The sequence below is a fragment of the Thermobia domestica genome, chromosome 1, assembly GCF_964235325.1.
Source record: "Thermobia domestica chromosome 1, izTheDome1.hap1.1, whole genome shotgun sequence".
NCBI classification, from domain to species: domain Eukaryota; kingdom Metazoa; phylum Arthropoda; class Insecta; order Zygentoma; family Lepismatidae; genus Thermobia; species Thermobia domestica.
This window is the reverse complement of record NC_137454.1, coordinates 74,536,285-74,560,021: the sequence shown is the minus strand read 5'-3', so window position 1 is coordinate 74,560,021 and position 23,737 is coordinate 74,536,285. Positions and strand designations below refer to the sequence as shown.

Below are 23,737 nucleotides of genomic sequence, written 5' to 3'. Positions count from 1 at the left end.
CAACATGCAACACCAATTTGAAAATGTATACTCTAATTTGACTTATTTTCTGTGTTTAATATTAATATTTACGTACTAAGCTATACTCGTTCTTGGAAATACCGCATAAAATTCTGTTTATTTTTAACAACGTGTTTCCCTTATCGAACAAGACACTTAGATCTTGTATTTGTGAAAAACAAATTATTAACAAATATGTTTCCTTCTATCTCTCTCCAAGCAAGCATGGCTGCATTGGAAGCAGACACTTAGAACGACAGCCACAGAAATTGGGTGTACCGCTGCTTCTGAGAGAGATGACAGTTAATGAAATGTATAAATATGTATTCTTTGTAGGTTTAACTTTATTTTAATGTATAATATCATATGTTTCTATGTTTTATTTGTATGTAACTAGCGAAAGAAAACAAAAGTAGGCGGAAATCTTTCATAGTTTCTGCTGTAAGCAAAAACTTCCGGTGCTGGCCACTGCCTGGAGGAGGGGCAGCACGTATCAGCCAAGAAAGGTGAAGTTGGCTACGAATGGTGGCTGAAGAAGGGCATTGACACAGGAGACCACCCGCAATATTCGCCTCAAGGCAAGAACCTTTGTCAAAGGGTGCTGGGAGAAGCGAGTTTCTTCGTTTCCTGTGTATTGCCAGAAACATATACTCGTTTTCCTTGGAGAACGGGGTAGTTGAAGCTAGACTCGTGAAGTAACAAGAGGTAGTTTGCGGTGTAGTAGGAAGTCACCTGACTTCCCGTACTGAGTTCGATACCCAGGACACGGTGAGAACAATTGTTTCGGTTCCCCGGGATTTGTCCTGTGAACAACTGTATCGCGAGTGAGTTAAACTAAATTTCTTCAAGAGCATGATATAGTCCAGTGACAAACAGTGTGATACTTACACATATTTGAAGTGATACGTTCAGTTGTGCTTATTATATTCAGTGACAATGGAAGTTTAAATTTTAAGTCATTACTTAATATTTCGTCCATTCTCTGAGTGCTAAGAACACTCAGTAGAGATCACATAATCTGAAATCTCATTCGCAACTCCCAGTGTTAATATGGGACACTCGCATTTTGTCAACTATGGGAGAAATATATATCCTAACATATCTCAAATAGAGATATAACACCAAGGCCAGTAACGCTATTAAACTGGGCCTGTCCTTGGACATTTTAGCAGAAGGCTTACTGCAATTAATTTGCTTATTAATTTCGAGCTACTAAACGTTCTTTCATTGAACGCTTGGAATTCAGCATGCCATATCTCCTACCAGAACATTTTCGTGTAGTGGAATGAGCATCTAGGAGGACACTGTGTCATCAAATGGGAAATTTGCGTACATCAAGTGAAGTTTGAACAGTGTGTCAGCATATTCAAATCTTGCTGTTTTTTTTTTTTTATCATCACTCTGTGTTGTTAGTCCACAAATATAGTGAAATATGTTTCTTCGACAGTGAAATACATCTCTCCTCTAAAACTGTTAGAGACAAGAAACTCACAATGATGAGGAGATAAATTATGTTGTAAATATATCTACATATTTTTTTTTATTTTATTAAAGGTCAGACAGACCTTTCAAGTTGTCAGTTCATTCTACATTATTTCTCATTCATTTTATTTTAGTTTTTTTTTTTTATCAAGTGTATCAATATACAAGTAACGTGTTTATGTGATAGTGCACTACAAAGGTGATAAGTATTTAGTGTATAAAGTGTGATATCATCTCATCTACTATGTGTGAGTTTCCTGATTCCTCTGTGGGAAATAAATCTGTCAGCTCTTACCAGAACGACTGTTTATTCAATTGCTGTAGGGTGAGTACCTGCACTAATGATATCTTTGTTTCAGGAGTGTGATTCAAGGAGACATTTTCCCCTTGATTGTGTATGTTGACCATCTCTCTGTATGGGGCTCAGAGAGAATTCTGCCCAAAAGAACAAAATAACAGCCATGAAATAGTGAGATCACTTACAGGCTGCTACCTGTAAAAATTTAAAGTATAGATTTTTTTTTTCTTTTAACCTATTTGAAACTTATAACTGACTCACTATTATAGCATCCTTGAGCATGGTTGTTATGCAGATGGCCCTGAGATCTGCTGTTCTACAGAAATACATAATTTTTGCTCTACCGACTTCATAAGAGAGTGGCGGCCCTTACAGGAGAGAACCTGATCTCCAAGAGGGAATAAATAACTTCTTATATTTGGTGATATTTGCATTTGAGGTAAATACTTCAGTTAATTAAATATTCCCAGCCACTCTCCTTCAACATTTTTCTTTTATATTGTGTTGGTGTCGTTAGGTAAACAGTAGCTTCGGCTCTGGCCACCTAGCACCTCACAATGGGTAGCAATTTAATTCAAATGCGGCTTAGGAGTTCGCTTAATTTCTGCCAATGGCCACATGAAGCCATACGTCACAGTTTCGCTACACCTACTCTGCCCGCTCCACCCAATAAGATCGCAATGTTTTGAGCCAACAATCATGGCGAAAACGAAAGTAGCCAATCAGACGATGGCGGAAACGAGAGTAGCCAATCAGATTTGGTGTTCTGACAGATGCTCGGTTGTTTTTTTGATTTCATTGAGTTAACAGGATGAAGATGCGTATGGGCAGATCCTCTATTTTATAACATCTTTGGTCAAGAGAGTTGAAGCGCGGTGCCGACCACATTAACTTTAAGCTTATTGTAATGAGGTGCATTACCTTTACACGGAAATGAATCAAATAGACCTGCCTTAAACTTTAGTCGTCCTGATTCCACTTTTAACAGCAGATCTTATATTTCATAGAATCATTACTGAGAAGAGACTTCAACTCTACTCGACCAGCTATCCTTTACCTTTTATCTTTAATGAAATATATGCTGGACTTGCCATATTTTGTGGGCTGACTAGCTGAAAACTAACTACAGCAGGCCTCCCGGCCACTGAATTCACTCGCTTTCTGCTCCTAGACGGTGCTGAAGCATTCCACTGAAACTGATATCAAAAAATAATTCCTACGTTTTGTGTCGCTCTCCTTATATAATCTGTGCTTTTTGTGATATTCGTTTATCTATTTTGATATTTTAGTGACTGTCTTCAATTTATGAAACTTTTATACTATCTTCGCTACAGCATGCTAGGAGCTTCATGTATTATAAAAGGCACTATAGTTCTAATTTTAGGGTGTATTTTTAGAATTTAGGGATAAATATGTATTTTACTCTTCGAAAGAAGAAAAGAATCAGACTATCACATGTTGTGTACATCTCTTAAATATAATACACAGCAACGTTTTAACTTTCTTTGGAAATGCTTCTATTTATCTTTTGTTTTATTTACAGTTGACCCAGAGATCTTGAAGACAATTTCGACAAGCACTCATGCTACCCAAACTCTTTATAAAGAGTGAAACACTGTTCCAGCATTGATATTATGAGATGTTACGAAGGGGGGGGGGGAAACTACGTTAGGGATACCAAAGAGAATTGCAACAGAAACTGGTTACTTTTTAAAAAGAGATTAATTTATATTTTTTTTATTGAGAAGAATAAAAAGAAGAAACAACTTTCTACAGCGTTAAATTAAATACGTATATATCCAACATGACTGTCATTTGTGTGTGTGTGTGTGTGTGTAATTAGTGTTGTAATCAGTGCTTGTGTTCCAAATTGATTCTATCCTAAATAAATTTCTCCCGAAATGCACATAAAAGAAAGAGGGTAGAGCTGACTCACTGGTAAAGCGCTCATCTCTGGTGCGAGAAGTCTCTAGTTTGATCCTCGGGCGCAGAAATGTGTGGTGACCAATATCATGTCCTTGTGCTTTCTCGAGATCCTTTCGTTTCCCCCAACATTCTTATTCCACCTCTCCCACATTTCATAATAGTACAATTTCATTAATCATCCACCATCTTTGGCTTGCAGGGCATAAATGATAGGTGTAAAATTATAAGCTTCATTTTATTTGTATATATAAAAAAAGTGAATCATTAGATTATTTATTACTGTTGTTGGTGCTCGTAGATAAATTGAATATATATATCACATCAGACAAACACTCAGAAATTTTTGTTTGGAGTTAGGAAGTCGAAAGTATAGAGACCCCCGTGAGTGTGCCCTTGCTGGTGTGAATAAAACAAAAAGTATATAATTTGAAAAGGCTTACAGTTCTTTTAGGGAACTGTTCCTAGCCTTGCCTACCTTAATCTACGTGTATGGTCTACCAAGTGTGCTGCTAGTGTGCATAAATTAATGTAATGAATCAGGATAATGTAACTGTTTATAATGCCTGTAATGTACAGCGGTGGACACTTCTAAATGGTACACCCTTTTAATAAATAAATGATTCTTAAGTTAATAGTTGATAGAAAATCATGTTTATTGTTGTTAAAGAGAACTTTATTTATTTTCTTTTATATTGTCCCCCCACCCCCGAGTTATAATTCACTTAAATGCAATGGGACGCGCTGGCTCAGTGGTAGAGCGTTCACCTCCGGTGCTTGGGGTCCCTGGTTCGATCCCAGCTCGCACCGTGTGAACTTTGTGGTGGACAAACACCGCGTTCTTGGGTTTTATCGGGGCACTCCCGTTTCCTCCCACTTTCTTCATTCCACCATTTCATTTATTTCTCATCATCACCGTCTCCTTTAGCCTAACTGGCATAACCTCGTAAAGATTTCGTTTCATTTTTTTCACTTAAATGCAGAACATTCCAATTTTCAATTGTCTATATAGTCTTTGCTAGATATTAAAGATTTAAAATCGTTTGCAGAGAATATTTCACTAAATTAAGTGAATTATCTAATATTTAAATTAAAAAGGAGTCTAATGAAACAAAAAGAAGTAAAACTGTCTATATAATTGAAATTGAAATGAAATAATATCTAGTTTTACATCCTACGATTATGTAGTGAGGATTAAGGAGACGGTCATGATAAGAATGAATGAAGACGATGGAATAGAGAAAGTAGGAGAAAACGGAAAAACCTCAAGAAAACGTACGCAGACGATGTTTGACCACCACAAAGCTCACTTGGAGCGAGCTGAATTCGAACCAGGGACTCCACACACCATAGATGAGCACTCTTGCACTGAGTATCATAATTTATATTAACTATAGGTACCGAACAATGAATGGAAGAGAGAAACGAGAAAAATAAAACAATAATTTGTTCCTTTTTTAACGATTAAAAAGATTGACGTAATAAAGTTGCACCAACCAATTTCTCTTCTTCTTGTTTTTTTTTCCGCAAAAAAAAAAAAAAAACTTGTTTGACGTAATACAATGGCAACAACCAAAACCTGTTCAGCATCTGAATTTCGAGTCTCTTCTATCTTCAACTATTGGCTACGACCAGATGCTAACAACGAAACAAAAGAAAGCAGGATTTTTTTTCTAACTGAATGTGTGTACAGCACAGTATTAATCAATTTTTTCTATGAACTCTTTCCTTTTTCTTTTCTTTTCTTTTCGTTCGCCCCACTACTTACAGAACTCTAGAGCAAATAAGTATATTTAATTCGTAGTTTCCTCCTTAGAGGAAGAAGTGCATGCGCAGGATTTTATATGCTTTTATAGTACACCTAGGAACAAAACAGGTAACAGATGCAATCTCTATTATAACCAAGCTCCAAAGCCTCAGGGTTGCAGCCGATTGACAACGGCTAAAAGGTAGAAAAACCAGTGGCGGCCGGTGGATTGTGGTTTCGGGTGTTGCAGTACGAACGATAGGAGACAGAAAATATAAAGTGGACTCATTGACTAATCAGCATAACTTTAGATGCAAATACTATGTGACATGTTAAATTAAATACAATTCTGTTTTTAAAAAATAAAAAAATGCAGAACATTTTATCCGATTAATCACCTTATTTAATTAGTAAGTTCATTCTTCTCTCTTTGATTGGAGCAAATCTGCCTAATACATGCTGGTTGAACTCTAGTATTCTTATGAGCTCCTTCGTGGCTAAGCGGTAACCATACGCGCCTTTGGCGTGCGAGACATGGTTCGATTTCCGGCGGGAGCTCATGTGGTTCGGATTCCACGTTAATCAGTAGCCTCGCTCATATAGCCTCGCTGCTGAACGGGATGTTAAACTCAAAATCAATTCAACTCAACTCTAGTATTCTTATTGTCAGGTCTTTTCGATGGAAAGCATAACCAATGGTGATAACTTTTCTTTTTGATGTGAAAAAAAATGTTTTCTTTTTTTATGTAAAAAAAAAAAAAACTTTTACTGTGACGCCATAGGTACAGTTAATATTAATTTCAGAAGTTTTGTAGATTCACTAAATAATTTTTCTAGATTATTGCGAACAGTTCATTCTATCAAACTCAGTCCCTGACAGTGATCCGAATTCCTCTTCAGTGTAGGCTGAAGAGTGTTCGTATCAGAGATTAGTGTTATAAAAAATGTACATTGAACACGCTTTATTCACAATTTATCTAGCAAAATTTAAAATAAATTGTGGAAATATATATAGTGCATACAACATTACTGCCATAAGATTTCCTGTAAATTTAAAGTTTTTTTTCGAACATTCTTCTCAATTGCCCTTTGCTTGTTTTGTCTGAGCCTTAATTGCAAATTTTTCCTCGGTTGAAAGATGGTCAATGTTTTTTGTAAGTTATTTACAGAAGTCATGGTATACAATTCATTCAGAATTTGTAGGTTATTTACAGAATTAAAGCACACACAATAAAATTAAATCTAATAACTAATAACCAAAACAAATGATACAAAAGAGGTACTGGTATATGAATTGCGAATGTCACATATTCACACACAGAGCTGCCAACTGGCCGGAAAAATTGTTGTTATTTGATTAAAGCCGGTGACGGGTACAAACTTCTCACCAGCCCCTTTATGACTTTTTTTTAAAAATTTGCATCTAGTTCGAAGCAATTTCATTTAGTTCGAAGTATAGATATTGAAAAAGTAGCTGTCATTCTGTAAACACAATCAATTACAATCAATTTACAATACTGGTAAATACAATCAATTGATCAATGCCGATTGATCAATTTCAGTTTCTCATTTATAGCACAATGTATCTATTAAGCTTATTAGTGAATGCTCTAAGAACATATGTGCTAATGCACTTTTGTTCACTATAGTACATTTCCTTTCCATGGATAGGTCCGAACAGAGATACTTCACGCCTAGACCTATATCATAGGGAATTTTGAGGAGGTGCCATTTTTTTATTTTACAGACTTGGCAACCCTATTCGTACATCAACATACACACATGTGCGTAAAAGAAACAAAAACTACATTCTAAATCATCCGTCTTGGTTGTTACGCAATGTACGATGAACACAACATACTTCCGCATGAGGCGAAACAATGCTTATGAATGTCGTACGTTCTGGAAAGCAACCACGAAACCCGCCAGATGTAGGAGCAGCATGTTAGCTGGGAGGGGTCCAAAGTATTTGAGGGAGGTCCAATACGTCTACGTAATATCGAACCTGTTTTATACTGCACCCGAAAAGACGATAAGTAATTCTTAATTACTGTCACCTATATTTTTAGAAAAAATGATAGAACGATTATTTTTATAAGAAAAGAAAGAGTACATGATGAGGCGTAAAAATGAAATGAAATGAAATCTTTAAGTTTTACGTCCCACGGTTATGCCGGTTAGACTAAAGGAGACGGTGATGATGAGAGATGAGTGAAATGGTGGAATGAAGAAAGTGGGAGGAAACGGGAGAACCCCGAGAAAACCCACGAGCACGATGTTTGTCCACCACAAAGTCCACACGGCGCGAGCTGGGATCGAACCAGGGACCCCAAGCACCGGAGGTGAACGCTCTACCACTGAGCCACCGCGCCCCCCGATGAGGCGTAAAATATAATATTTAGCCTAGAACAATCACTTCTCTGTTAAACAAGTGTAGTTCGTTAAGAAAGTCTACAAACGTTAGGTCAAGTTTCGAAACTTTTGGGAGATCCGAACCCGGTGCCCTCTCCCCTCGTCGCTACGCCCCTGAGCATCGCTAACTAGTCCCAAATTCAATGTGGTGTTCCCCATTATACAGTTTTATGTGGAAATTATCAAGAGTATAAAATATACTTATTTTACAAAAGAAATATGTATATACTAAAATACTATCCACAGATGGGGGTTAGTGGATTCTACATTTTGACTTATTAATATTTGGTTCACAAATTACTGTAGAAGCCTTCATTATCTATATAAATTAAGAATTAACTTGTAAATACGGGTCTACTATCATTTGTTTTCTACTCTACTACATATTTTCTTTCTTATTTTGTAATTCTGCTATCATTTTTTTTAATTGTCATTATATTGATTTGCTTCAGTATAGTCTCGTAATTTGAAAATATGAATGCATAAAAACAAATTCCATTTGTTAATTGCTACTGAAATAAAATTCAGAAAGCTTATTTTGCGCGAAAAACATTCTTCTTCACTGGAAACCGTACTGTGTTGCAGAAGCACTGCAACGACCAGAGCCTTTAACTTCTGAGATAGGGGAAAGGAGACTTAACATTCGCTCCAATTGCCGCGCTGAAGGAATCTGGTCGTTGTGTGCTCGCTGCAACACAATATAAATTAGAGGCTCTGTGATGGATTGTTTTTCGATTTTTAAAACGGATTAACGGAACGGATAGTTACAGAAGTAAAAAATATGTTATTTAAAGTATATATGGGAGTATTAGAAAGTATTTTTTCTGTTCTTTACTATCATTGCTAATAAGATTTTTTTTTTTTGAAATATTTTGGTCGTTGCGCAACGCTGCAACACTAGCATTAGCCGCCACTGAGAAAAACACGTTCATATATGTAGAATGCAATATATATAATTTTGTGTTAAACGATTCAATGTGTTTCCTGTCGTAACACACAAAGAACAGATGCTATTTGGTTGCATGACAGCCATGTTTGTAGACTTACTAAAAATCGGACGCCAGAGTCCATCTCACAATCATGCAATCAAAACTTATTAGAAAATGTGCTGTTTAGAACAAAGTTTTGTTAGAAGTACCTTGTTATAATATTGTTTACTATACCAGTAATTGCCTTGATTGTTGGCATATATTACAGGCTCGTATCCAAAATATTAAGACAAGGGGCTGAAATATTTTTTGAATCATAGTCTACCTCAGCGTTTCTCAACTGCTGTGTCGCGACATACTGCTGTGTTGCGAATATGTGTCAGGTGTGTTGCGAGATTTTAAGTTTGATGTCTCCTTATATTTCTGATGGTAACATTTGTTTCTCATACTCCTGCTTAAGAGTCATAAGTTTCTTTTATGTTAATATGTTTTTATTCAAAAATCTTGTCATTTGCTTGTGAGATTTATATCTCATAATACAAAAAAATGTATTGTATGTATTTTTAAGTGTTCTCTTTTTTCAATCTAGGAACAAACTAACATACAGGGGTATAGCGAAAATTTGAAACGTACTTTAGTATGCCCCAGAGGAAAAGAGGTTTAAAAATGCTGGTCTACCTTACTATAAAATTCGATTTTCAGTAATGGGCTACATGGGAAAAAATGCATCTGAAGTGCTCTGAACTATTAGCACAATTTAATGAGATTTTACTGCTTTGGAATGTTGATTACAAGATGAATACGTAATTCTATGAAGTGAATGTCTACCTACAGAAGATAAAGCATCCAGATTAGCACAAACAATGAAAATGCAACTTTCGACAAAACGTTAAAATTACTGCAAAAAGAAATGAATAACTTTAATCCCTCCTTCAGTGATACAAGGAATCGTTGTCAAACCAATAAGGACAACCTCCATCATAATAAAACTGTCAAAAGTTGAAATTAGAAAACTATGCCATCTTCTTTTGGAGAACAGTACAATGATATGTTGTTTTTTTTTAATTATATTCTTTATCAAAATGTCTGATTTTGTATGTAAAATATGCACTAGCCAGCTGGATTAAGAAGAAGAAGAAAAGAAAAATATATATAATATAAAATCAATGTATTAAATAAATGAATGTGTTGTTGTGGTTATCACCAAGACTACATATTTAGTTATTGCTATGGTGATAGAAGTAAGGTAAGACATAATGTAAATTACCTTGGAAGAATCATAACGTTTATAAAAAGGAAGTATACAATAAACGACATTTTGCATTATGTCAATTTAGTTTACTCATTGTGTGGCTCAAACAACGATAAAATAATATCGTTAAGGATCAGGAGGTGGTTTGTTGTTATAACAGTGTCTCAGAAATACTAAAATTTTATATTGGGTACTCTATTAAACCCACAGTCAAATTGGAGCCCTTTCCCACGTTGTATGGAAATTAAGATATGAGAACTTTCTGACTGCTTATTTTATGGATATATTTATCTAAACAAAACTGCAGCTTTCAGGAGGGAGCTGAAGGTGGTCACAAGAGTCCTCATTGCTCCTGGCTAGCCCAGCTACAAAGTTGCATATAGGCATATATATTAGGGATGGCCAAAATTTTCCGGAATCCGGATTCCGGAAATTTTGTTTTCCGGAATCGGAAAATTTACTTTCCGGAATTCGGAAAAATTCCGGATTTCGGAAAAATTCCGGAATTCGGAAAAATTCCGGAATTCAGAAAAAATCCGGAATTCGGAAAAATTCCGGAATTCAGAAAAAAATCCGAATTTCGGAAAAAATCCGGAATTTAGAAAAATTCCGGAATTCGGAAAAATTCCGGAATTCGGAAAAATTCCGGAATTCAGAAAAATCCGGAATTCGGAAAAATTCCGGAATTCAGAAAAAATCCGGAATTCAGAAAAATTCCGGAATTCGGAAAAATCCCGGATTTCGAAAAAATTCCGGAATTCAGAAAAAGTCCGGAATTCGGAAAAATTTCGGAATTCAGAAAAAATCCGGAATTCGGAAAAATACCGGATTTCGGAAAAATTCCGGTATTCGGAAAAATTCCGGATTTTGGAAAAATTCCGGAATTCAGAAAAAATCCGGAATTCGGAAAAATTCCGGATTTCGGAAAAATGACATTCGGAAAAAATCCGGAATTTAGAAAAGGATCCGGATTCCGGAAAGTAAAAATTCTGGAATTGGCCATCCCTAGCTAGTAGCTGTTAAAAGAGAAACACAATAATGAATATATATATACTGTATTAGTTTCTTGTAGTTGGATATGTCTTTATCACTTACGTAGACAATTGCTACTGCAGTTATTTAGTGCTTTATGAGGAAGGTCTTATTTTCACACACAAAAAAGTCGCCGGTATGTCTCAAACATTATCGCGTTCCCACCTGCAGCTGCTCCAAAGCACTGCAAACTACTTTTTAACCAGGCGAAAGGCAGTGAAGGAAATGAAATCTCAACAAATATTCTAATAACATTAGCTTATTGTCAACATACCTACAGTGAGCGCAGAAAGTGTTCGTACACCGTGCATACTTTATATTGAAAACAGCTAGCATGAGAACGGGAGGTGGAAAATATATATATAACCAGAATTAAGACTACACATTCATACATTTTATTTCTATATACAAGAGAAAGGCCAAACAAAGACAATCACTGTTTTGTTCAGAAGAAAAGAGAGAATTCCTTTTTTGTAAACGCAAAAAGTCACCGTACACTTATGATTGAATTAATGCTTATAAAGTATATTACGTTATTTAATATTTTGTGGGATTACCCTGTGCGTTAATGATTGTCTTTAGTCTTCGTGGCATTGATTTCACCTGTAGTAGTTCGTAGTTCTGTAGCTTCGGGATTGATTATGTCCCATTCTTCTTGAATAGCTTTTCTCAGGCCTTCTTTAGTAGAGAAGCTGTGCCTTCTGATTCTTGTCTCCAGAACAGATCATAGATGTTCTATGGGGTTCATGTCTGAGGATTGGGGAGGTGTGCGAAGCTGTTTCAAGGTATTATAGAGTAGACACAATCGAGTATTTTCCGCTGTATGTTTGGAGTTGTTGCCTTGCTGAACAATAAATTGTTTTCTGCGCACTAGTATGGAGATTTTCCTTTAATATGTTAATATACACTTTGTCGATCATCACTCCATCGATAAAGTGGAGACGACCCACTCTTGAGGCACTCATACAACCCCAGACGAGCACGGACCCTCCTCCGTGTCTTACTTTAGAGACGAGATTTTGAGGATTCATCTCTGTATTCACCTTGCGTCATACCATACGCCTCCCATTGGATTCGATAAGATTAAATTTACTTTCGTCCGAAAATATGACCCTATTCCAGAAAGAAGCCTGATCCCTTATCTTTATACTCTTTTTCAAACTTTAGTCTCTTTATACGATTTGTCTTGTTCACCCATAACATTTTCCTGGCTATCCGACCATGATACCCTGCAAATATTCCGCACTGTACTGGCTGATACTTTAACACCGCGTGTTTCCAGATCCGTTGCCAATTGCACAGCACTACTTTTCGGAACCTTTTTTCTTTCCCTAATAATGTAACGTTTATCTTGTTCACTCAACACTCTTGGTCTTCTAGTTTTTTTTTTTTTTCACACAGTGATAGAAACATTATACATCGCAATTATTGTTTGTACTGTTGAACGAGGCTGTCTGCAAGGTTTGCTATCTTTCTCAAAGATTTACCTTTCTTATGCAATTTAATAATTACTTTTCTTGTCTCCTCATTTGTTTCTGTTCTGTTGCTTCCCATTCTGACAACCCACCGTGCAGTTTTTTCACTCCTATTCACAACTAAACCCATTCTGTTATTTGTGTTATTTGTCATGCTATACAGAGATGTATACCCAGGTGAATACTAGTGAACCCCAGTTGTGGTATCTTTGTTTCGTATTCGTACGTCAGGTGTACGATCTCTTTTTGCGTCTACTTTATACACTTTCTACGGAATTTATTTACTTTCTGACCATTAAACTTGTCTTTGTGGTTCTTTATTGATATATTCATAAAGCTTAGTTTTCATTATTCATATTGTGTGTGATATTACACTTCTTAAATTTTCTGTTTCTTTTTCGCAGGCATTCTCGTTTCAATAGCATAGGTGTACGAACACTTTCTGCGCTCACTGTATGTACAGTCAATACAAATTTACAATTTTTGACTTTACGAAGTATACAATGTAATTGTTCAATAATTAACATAAGCAGGCATTCATTAATTTATATTAATATAATAATTAATAAAACTAATAAGCGGGTGATTGATGACTCAGTGGTAGAGTTTTCATCTATGGTATTCTAACCCAGGACATGTGGGTTTTCGATGGCTAATTTTGTGTTCGAAACTTTTTCCGGTGGTAGGCCTACTCTTGGTTCCCTTTCTTATATTTGTTCCATCATCACTCATTAACGAATTTAGTTTATCAAAACTCTATAGCCATATATTCATTCTCTCCGTCAGTGAAACAAACAGTCTCAAGAACTATCTGATGGATTACCATCAATTTTGGCCACGATGTACAGAGTCAATAGTTAAGAATCGAGTTCCCTGATGAATGTAATATTCAAACCGGAAGCGGTACAAATCAACCATTTCCGGTTTTAACGTTAATCATTATATAGTAAATATGGTAATAGATAGCGAGAAGCGGTTTCCAGTAACCGACATATATAACATTCATGTAGATAGAATGTTACCCAATTTGTGCATCTGCTGAAAATAATGAGCTTAGGTATTTAGAGAGCATTTTCCGCTTTAGAAAATGTGTGCTTGGTAAAGAATGTAGAGAATTAGCTGAGTCAGGCACGTAGCTAGAATATGGTAATAGGAAGGGGGGGGGTCTGTCACGAAATACTGTGGTTATTTCCAGGGGCTCAATCATTCTAAACTATTTTATTGGCAACATATATTGGTTCGTTTAGCCAAGATTTCTAATGGAGGGATGATATGAAATACTATGGTTACACACCAGAGGCTCGATCAATCTAAATATTTTACTGACAACATACCCATATTGATTGGTTAGGACAATAAAATGAGAATATATTAGTAAGTATTTTAATAAGAAGCTATGAAGAAATCTCGAGTAAAAAAATATAAAAAAGTATTGAAAAAGATATAGTCTTACGAGGTCATTCGAACGGTGTCGAGAATTTTGCGTCTGGGAAATTTGCGCCCTACCTCAAGAACAGCGAAAATTGCGCCTGCGATGTACCTTCCCCGGGAAGTTTGAGCCCTGCGAAATAAAAGAACCTATTGGAGCTTACGCATTTGCTCGGAGGGGCTGACATTACAGCATAAACAATAAGAACACAACGGGTCAACGCAATCACTGCTTCTTCCAGAGATGATTTTGGGAGAACACTGGCCTCCCCAGAGCTCTCAGAGTGCCCCCTCGGAGGAGATCAAAATAATACCTCTATAATATAATAATAAATAGAATAGTACCAGCAGTGACCCCCTCCGGAATACTAAGTGTGCCCCCCGGAACATTTTTTTGTGAAAGAACGACTGAACACAATTGTGTGTTTGAAGTGTAATTCCAGCAAGTAAACACACTGTAGTACATAGTTTTCTTGATAATATTACTGAACTGATTATACATTCACTTTACATTTTCTTTTCTATATTTTGTGTCCTAAAAAGCCAAACATCTCGCAAGGATTGTGAACAGAGATATCTGGGTAGAGCCAAACAGCCTTTTGTAGATTAAATTATACTCTTTGATTATATTAATAAACAATTATATATCAGTCATTTATACTTTTATTGTAAATTTTGTAGTATAATGAAAAATTGTATTTGTATGGATTGCCCTTTAGTGAACTAAAATTGTATTTTTTTCATTTGTTCGGAATATTATAACGGATGGAGTAACTCACTGAGACGATGAGAGGCAAGCCTAGTTCGAGTGTGAGTGGAAGTTACTTTACACAATACAAAAATAAGTTGAATTGTAGGGCGCTAACATCCCAGTGCAAATATATAGCCGGCGCATTTCTCCTTTTTGCGGTAGGGCGCAAACATCCCAGTGCAAATATATTGCGAGCGCATTTTTTCCTATTTTTGTGGTAGGGCGCAAATTTCCCGGGCGCAAAATTCTCGCATTCAAGGAAAATATAATGTCCGTGAAGTTGACAAGCCACTTATGTCAGACACCAATTTCGACTTTAAACGTCGCTAGTGCTATGTTAGTGTTCGATAGTGACGCAAATCGTTAGTACTCCACAGATAACGTGTGCTTTTTAAATAATGGATATAAGTCTTCTAACTGCATGCCAACACGCCCACTTCTAAGAATCATCTCAAAAATAAGGTTAACCGTTAGAGCAAGTAAGTGCTCATTAGTGTCATTAACATTAGCGTTAATGCCTCCATCGTACGGCCCTTTGAGTAATAATAACACAACGCTCTTTGCTAGAGTCTCAATGCGTCCCTATATTCTCGCGAACATTTTGACATGCCCAAGTTAGTTACTTTTTTTTTTTTGCAACTATTGTTTATCTGTTATTGTTTATTATTTATTGCTAGTCTACAGAGTAGTCCTTACATTAATATGCCATTGTCCTTGATAATCATTGCGTATTTACAAGCAGTTTGTTATTCTGTTAGAAGATATCAAAAAAACAACAGATAAAATCTACTACTTAACGGTTCATATTTTTCTTTTACAGTACATAAACGATTATTATTATTATTATTATTATTAATAATAATAATAATACTATTCCAGCATAAAAGTTATCAATTGCATCACACTGGCAACAAGCGACGCATATTTTAACTTCATAAAAATTCGTTTCTCACGATTTTCTGGAAAACTACGTATGATATCTTCATTCTGTCAAGTTGTTTATCTCAGTGTGATATATGTATTACCTCTGGACAATATAACAGTAAAACAAAAATTAAATATTAGGAGTGCATCGTACTTTTGGACTACATCTCATTAACCATGGGAAGATTGAGTAGTGTATACTTTAGGATGTAAGTTTCAGCTTAACTTGCATCATACATTCTTAGGATTACAAAAAGGAAATGTGTTCGTTTGCATTTGAATAAAATTCTTAAGATTACAAAAAGAAAAAATAATTTTTCCGAATTCCGTAATTTTTCCGAATTCCGGAATTTTTTCGAACTCCGGAATTTTTCTGAAATCCGGAATTTTTCTGAATTCCGGAATTTTTCCGAAATCCGGAATTTTTCCGAATTCCGGAATTTTTCCGAATTCCGGAATTTTCCGATTTTACTTTCCGGATTCCGGAAAGTAAAAATTCCGGAATTGGCCATCCCTAATATATATATATGCTGTGGGCTATGAATAAGTAGCCCGGCACCGCTTTACCACATTTGTTTTGGTTATTCACTGTTGGGCTTCTCTTATTGTTGTTGGGATTATTTTATATTCATTGTTGTTTCCATACATCCATTATTACCAGTTATTGTAGTTTGGTAGTTTTGTACGTTAACAGCCTGCCTTACTGAAAATTATACAAAACTTACCATTTTTCTTTTGCTTCTTTATTCATAAGTGAAAGCAGATAATGAAATACAACTTATCATAATCATAGATAATGTTATCCTACAGCAGAAAATGTTCAGGGTTGCAATCCATAGTAATTACAGTGTTGCCAGAATAACAACGCCCCATTTGGTTACGTATCATGTTGTTTTGGTTTCTTGTGAACTATTTTTTAAATAATAGTTGTATTTAGTTTGTAATTACATACAGTTATTAAAATTAAATAATAATGTTATTCCAACAGCATTGTTTCTGGTTTCCTTATCATTTCAACTACAACTCTCTCTGCCCATTTTGAGAACGAAAATAAAATTGAAACTCCAACGGATATTAAACACTAGGCTACAGAAGACCAACGCATTGGTCATAAAGCGATGCATGAGGTCTCGTCTCTCTAATTGTGTAATGAAAATGGAAAAGGCTGAAAGTGCCACAAAGTAAAATTTCCAGTATTCAATAAAAACTTCCTAAAACTGTACTTTATCCTTTAAAAATGTATCCTTGCGACTGCTCTAGAAACTAGTAGGAATTTTTCTGGCACTTTGGACCTTCTCTAGGTTATTGGCGATGTCGTTTACAACACATTCCATGCAAAAAAAAATCGATTTTTTTTTATTTTTTGGCACTTTCAGCCTTTTTCATTTCCCCTACACAATTAGAATCAGTTGACAAAACAAAATTCACAACCTATTAATTTCAAATAATAAATTTTAATTTCTACTGTATTTACATGAAGTACTGTAAACCTCATGACTTCATGTAATAATATCCTAATGAAATACATTTGTGTTTGACTTTATCCTTTACTGTTGTTCAGTTTGGATGTTATTCTCTTGTCGACATGAATGCTTTGACAAAATTTTAATTACAATCTGGTTTTCAAGCACTTACATGATTTTTTTTATGAAATTAAATGTAAATTCTTTGTTATTAACAGTCAACGATAAGAAATGTCTGTAGGTTTTCCTTATCCATGACCGTATCCACCATGTCCACCTTGTCCTCCATGTCCTCCCCCGAATCCACCATGTTCTCCACCGGATCCACCATGTCCTCCACCATGTCCCCCACCATGTTCCCCACCATGTCCCCCACCATGTTCTCCACCATGTCCCCCACCATGTCCTCCACCATGTTCTCCACCATGTCCCCCACCATGTTCCCCACCATATCCCCCACCATGTCCGCCACCTCCATGCTGAGACAACACTAGCGAAACGCAAGTCAGTACACAAAGTGTAACCTGAAAAAGAAAGTGAAAATGAACATGTAGATATCGGTCATAGTATTTCACTCAATGATTTCATTAAATATAGCCAGAAAGTTACAATCTATTTTCATATTAGTTCTTAGTACGTATCTACTTGGCACACTTAACATGGCACAAATTAAATATGTTGTGACTTATTGAATATTAAACCATTACTTTTCATTCTCAAGCAATAATAGGGTTTATTAATTAATTTGTTAAAGTTTAGTAGGGGCGGCGACGATAAGACAGAAGAAAGTATGGTCATGGTGAAAAATCGAATTCAGGATTTCAATGGATTTACACTTTCATAGCCATTACATAGCAAGAAACGGACTTTTTAATGGATGTCCGTCTGTTCGTCCCGATGAAAATACGAAGTGTGTTCAAAAGGTCGAACCTTTGGTTGAGAAAAATACTGTTATTGATTTGGAAATCCGAAACACTAATTCCCTTCAAAGTAGTCTCCTTGGCAATGCACACACTTCTCCCAGCGCTTCCGCCATTGTTAGAAACACTTCTGGAACACAGTTTTTGGAACAGTGAGCAACAGGACATTCCGCATGATGTCTTCTCTGGACTAAAACTAAGTCAATTTAATGACATTTTCAGCTTGGGAAACAACCAAAAGTCACACGGAGCCATGTCAGGAGAGTAGGGAGGCCGATAACACAGAGGAATGTTGTGTTTGACGATGAAATCCTGAACCAAATTTTGAGGAACTCTCCTCATACACAAATTCTCGTTCTAAATTGAATGTACCAATCCGATTGAATGGTTTGCGCTTGGGTATCGCCAAGCTTTTGGCAAAATTTGATGCAATATCGCTGCTTACGTTTTTCTGTCATTTTACAAAAAACTGAAATCCGTCGTCCGCTCACTACACGTCTTCCCTCGTTGGCTGACTACTAGCGACTGACACTACCTGCGGACGGGGAAAAAATCACGACTGCGCATGAGTGTCTCTTCTACATCTACACTGAAAAGTCCCCAGCGCTTCATTGGTTTATGCGGGGAAAAAGTACGTCGTATGTTCAATTGTACAGAAGCCATAGCGCTCAACGTATCAAAACCAAACTTTAAACTTAAGGTTTTCGAAAACAACCCAGGCGATTGTGTTTATACTTCATAAATAAATGTTTTATTAACAACTTCATAAAAATTATAAAAAAATTGAGTGTGACGAGACTTGTGTATGAGGTCAATAACACTCTTCACATTGTCGTATGTACAAGTGTTCCTGAACGACGGCCATCTTTGTTGTCAGTAGAGTGTCATATTTTTGCATTTGCAAGCGTTTGCTTATTTAATAATTTCATGTTCTGCACAGAAAATGTGAAAAAAAAGTTACAATTTGGAAAAGATCAGCTTTTAGAAAAAAGGGAATCAGGAAAATATTGATTTTTCGTTTAACTCTTTCGAAATAAATAACTTGTTGCAATTCAAACTTTCTGAAAGTACCACCTTACCATTTTGAACTACTTTCCAGAATTGGACACAGCATTATAAAGCAAAATACCACGTTCAAAAAATCAATATATCTTCAGAAACGGGTGATCTTTAGAAAGACTATAAATAAAATAGTTTATGATCAGCCACATAGACCAGTGAATAATTATATTATTGTTTATAAGAAAAGGAGACTAGTTATAAGCAGGGTATTTGTTGGATTTTTTTTCCCAGCCCAAAACTCTTCAGAGAATATTTTTGCTAAAAGCTACATTATAAAATCCAAAAACCCACATTCAAAAATATACTTTAAAACTGGGATTATAATAATAAGCTTAATGTAATTGTAATTACTTTCTACAATCGTGTTCCTTAACACATTTGCTTAAAATATATATTTATCAAGAGATCATTACCAGAACAAAATAACATTGGGAAAAAAAATATAGTGAATCATGCTTAACGAATTTTGTTTGCGCTCAATCAAATTCGCAGTAATAGTGTTCAATTGTAATGTTCTGGTATTATATAAAAATAAAAAGAATTGTGTTTGTGATAGCATCACGGGGAAACGGTTAAACAGTTTGAAATGAATTTTTGAACATAGTACCTAGCTGAGCTGGGGTTTTAACGTATTATTTTGATTCAAGAAGGAGGTATTGGGGCTCAAAATTTATGTAAAAAGTACAACACATCACGAGTCCGCCCCAAATTAGGAAGATAAAATAGGTATATAAGTTCCTCAATAGAAATAAGTGGACATGTGTTCGAGTGTTTTTGAAAATTTTCGTTTTAAGTAGAGAAGGATTTTCTATAATTTCTTTCTTCACATTGAAAGCGATATTGCCTACTGTTTGTGATCGTATCACGCGGGAAGGATTACCTTAAACTGGGATTTTATGTAACTTTGCTTAAAGGACATATTCTAAGGAAGAAGGAAATTCAGTATTTATGCAAAATATAGAATATCTTATGGAGTTATTATTACATAGCTACACGTATCCTAAGGGAGGAAGATGAAGATAAAATATTGTCTATAAATCTAATTCTCCCCGTACGAATAACACGCATTTCAGCTAACCTGAAATAAAAAGCAATGTGAATTCCCTCTGTGCAGTAGATACTCGTGTATTAAACAAATAAAATCGTGTCTTTCTCCATGTGTCAATTAATTACAAATCGAGAACGCTTCACTTAAAAAAGAAATTACTAAAGACATCCTCTATCTTCTCAACACTAACGGCAATCCGATTGTGAAATGCAGGAATTGTTCTTGCTCGTCTGGTGGCGTAAGTGATGTAAGTACAAATGTTACAAAGACCCTTTAATCGTTAAAAAAAAAAAAAAATAAAAATAAATAAGAAATCAAATTGGCAACTGGAAGTTAAAAAGATCCATTTTCAACATTCAGTTCTTAAAAAATAAGACATTTTGTTTTTTTAGAACAAGATCCATTCAATAAAGCTGTTTATTATTATTATTATTATTATTATTATTATTATTATTATTATTATTATTATTATTATTATTATTATTATTATTATTATTATTATTATTATTATTATTATATCTCTGGCTTTTGAGCTTAAGGCACTATCTGAGTATTTGCTTGCTTATCGCAGTATTTTGAGGAAGACTAAAAGGATCTATAGTCAGGACGACTGGCTCAGAGATTTGAATCCTGAGTGTAATAGGATCCTATTTTATATTATACAGAATTACCCATTCTTTGTTACTCAACAAAATTGTTTACTTTCTTCTTTCTAGAAATCGAAATACGTATAAGCGAGTGTCAATGGTGCAATGTATGTCCCACGAAACGCGGATCTAGTTCTTGGACTATCTTATATGACATTTACAGTATTTTCTTTTTCGTAACTTTTAAGTTTCGTTCAATGTCTTACAATTTTGCACCGAAGATAAGGGAGACTGTGATGATGATATGAATGATGATAGTGGCATAATGAAAGTGGGAAGAAGCGGGAGAATTCTTAAATTAGCGGGTAAGTATAATGCTTAGAATGCAAAATACTAATCCGTCCGTGGAATAATGCTAAAATGAAGCTACAATAAGTGACTTTTTATTCGAGAAATCCAAATATTTCCTATTTTCAAGTATTGATTCATGTTCAAGTACTCTTCATTTAACCTCAGGTGAAAGATAATATTTAAGCCTAGACTTGCTAAGCAAAACCAAACTCTTTAACTTGGTGTACACTACGACACTGGTACTGGTTTTTGTTTTAGAATCCGCTGTTAGAGTCGTCATCTACTATTTAACCCTTTTATTTCCTATGGATATGTCCAATATATAAATCGTTCTTAACTACTTCAGTGCACGTTGTATCGAATTCGACTTCCGATGTTAAAAATTTAAATGCACTACTGTGATTCGGTATTCCATGTTCACCTCTCATTTTAGCCTCAGTGCTGGAAAGGGACAGTAAACTTCAACAAACAAACCTTCTCTACTATTTCTTATACGAGATAGTGTTTGTTTCGTGTCTACATGGTTAGTGTACACATTTCGGCGTGAGAGACCCGGGTGGGAAATTTCGAGGTTTAGCTGTCACGTTAAACTGTAGAAAACCACGACTTATACAGATCCGATAATGAAAAGGGAAGTTAAACTTCAAATTAACAGCAACTATTAATTCCAAATAGAAACTTAATTAAGTTGGAGTAAGACAACTTGTCTGCAAACTCTCTTTACAATTACATTTCAGTTGTTAACTCCTAAAAACATAATAAAATAAAATAATTACAGTGCACATTATTAATAGTCATCACTAGGCAATAAATTAATATTGAATAGTAATATAAAATTCTACAATATCATTAATGTTTAACGTGGAAAAAGGCCCAACCAATCAATAGATCTCACTAAGTAGAATAAAATAATGTCCGTCAATGTAAAGAATCATGCATAGATTTGGTAACCTTAGTGAACAAAATTATCCATTTTCGTCTTTGAAATTATCGTATATTACAAAAAAAATCGTTACGCGCGTGGTAATTTAGGAACAAGTATAATAGTACTAATAATAGCAACCTAACTTATGTAGTAATCTTCAGCTTTGACCCCCAAAATAGACGTCACTGCCCTCGTCATTAAAAAAAAAATCCTTATTAACACTACTCTGAACGCATAATTTTAATCACGCTCGACCTAGCCATATGATCTAAATATGCTGTTCTGATTGGTTGAAGTTATCCGTTTCTCGCCACGTAGCACACATATAGCAGAAATCAAATGCTGGCTCCTGTCGGTTCTCGTAGCCGAGTGTGATAGCGCAATAAACTAGTAAACGTAATCACTTTTGACGTGGGTTCAAACCTGCCACAAGGAAAGTTTTTCTTTGTTTCTTTTTTAATTTTCATAACACTTTTTTCGTTAAAATAAGATGAAAATAATACTCAAAAAGTGATTTACTTACGTTACGCGTGGAGTTTTGCTATATGAAAAAATGAAATCTCTGAGTTTTACGTCCCACGGTTATGCCGGTTAGGCTAAAGGAGACGGTGATGATGAGTAATAAATGAAAATGGTGGAATGAAGAAAGTGGGAGGAAACGGGAGAACCCCGAGAAAACCCACACACACGGTGTTTGTCCACCACAAAGTTCACTTGGCGCGAGCAGGGTTTGAACCCGAGACCCCTAGCACCAGAGGTGAACGCTCTACCACTGAGCCACCGCGGCCCCCAGTTTTGCTATATGAATCCATAGTATAAGTAGTAGTAGTGGTAGGAGAAGCAGGAGTAGTGCCACACATAAATCGATAGAACGCAATCGAGCCAAACAAAATGAACACTTGAAGTTGAATTTTCATGCGTAGTTTTCGAGAAAATCGAGAAAAACGAATTTATATGTCGCTAGAAAGTATATCATTCCCTGTCAATCCGATGCAGTTGATTGTTTCTATCCTTTTGGAAGAGCTTCTTTATTATTAATATTATTATTTCTAATTTGTCTATTGTAAGAGAAAACTACGACCCGTTCAGTATCGCATTATATTTATTGTTTAATTTCTCGTTAACTGTAACGTACGTACAAACTACTTGTATATAATTCTTTACTTACCAGAAAAGTATAATGCATTTTGACTTCAATGTTTGGAAATACAATGGACTTCAAACGATGCTATCAAAGCTGTTACGAGTTGAATACTACCTCTTCGGATAGAAACACACCTTTTTAAATAGCATAGTTTCCCCTTCCCTCCAAAAGAATAAATATTCTTAGGAAGAGTATGGGGCGGAATCGCGACACGTGTGCTTGCAAAATTTTTCTGCTAAAAACTGCATATACCTGTATATTTACACTTCTTCCTTGTGTCCTGTCAAGAATATACCTTCTTTAGGAAAAAAATTCACAAGTTATTAGTAGTACACAGCGTTTAGTATGCAGTACTAATAACGTGATCTATATCATGAGTATGTTTCTTTGTCATTTTGGCCAATAAAAGCACAGATCTGGAACGTTTATTTTTTTTTCTTTTTGTTTCTTTTGCTTTCTTTGAGGAAAGAACAACGTCTTACACATGCAACTAGTTAATGATCTTAATTTTGGCATTGAACTGATGCTACTGCGATGCAGAAATCTCTTCAAGTAGCCAATCAGCTTCTTGTCTTCCCAATTAT

The 23,737-nt window shown here is 35.4% G+C and overlaps 1 long non-coding RNA gene across 1 annotated transcript; it reads right to left on the bottom strand.

Annotated features, from left to right (window-relative positions):
- Nucleotides 1-16,463: 16,463 nt before the first annotated feature.
- On the bottom strand, nt 16,464-23,283 carry LOC145666160 (uncharacterized). The gene is made up of 2 exons (XR_014127695.1): nt 23,178-23,283; nt 16,464-17,640 (listed from the first exon to the last, which is right to left on the bottom strand). It is a non-coding gene; the product is annotated as an uncharacterized LOC145666160 (long non-coding RNA).
- Between the last annotated feature and the right edge of the window lie 454 nt (nt 23,284-23,737).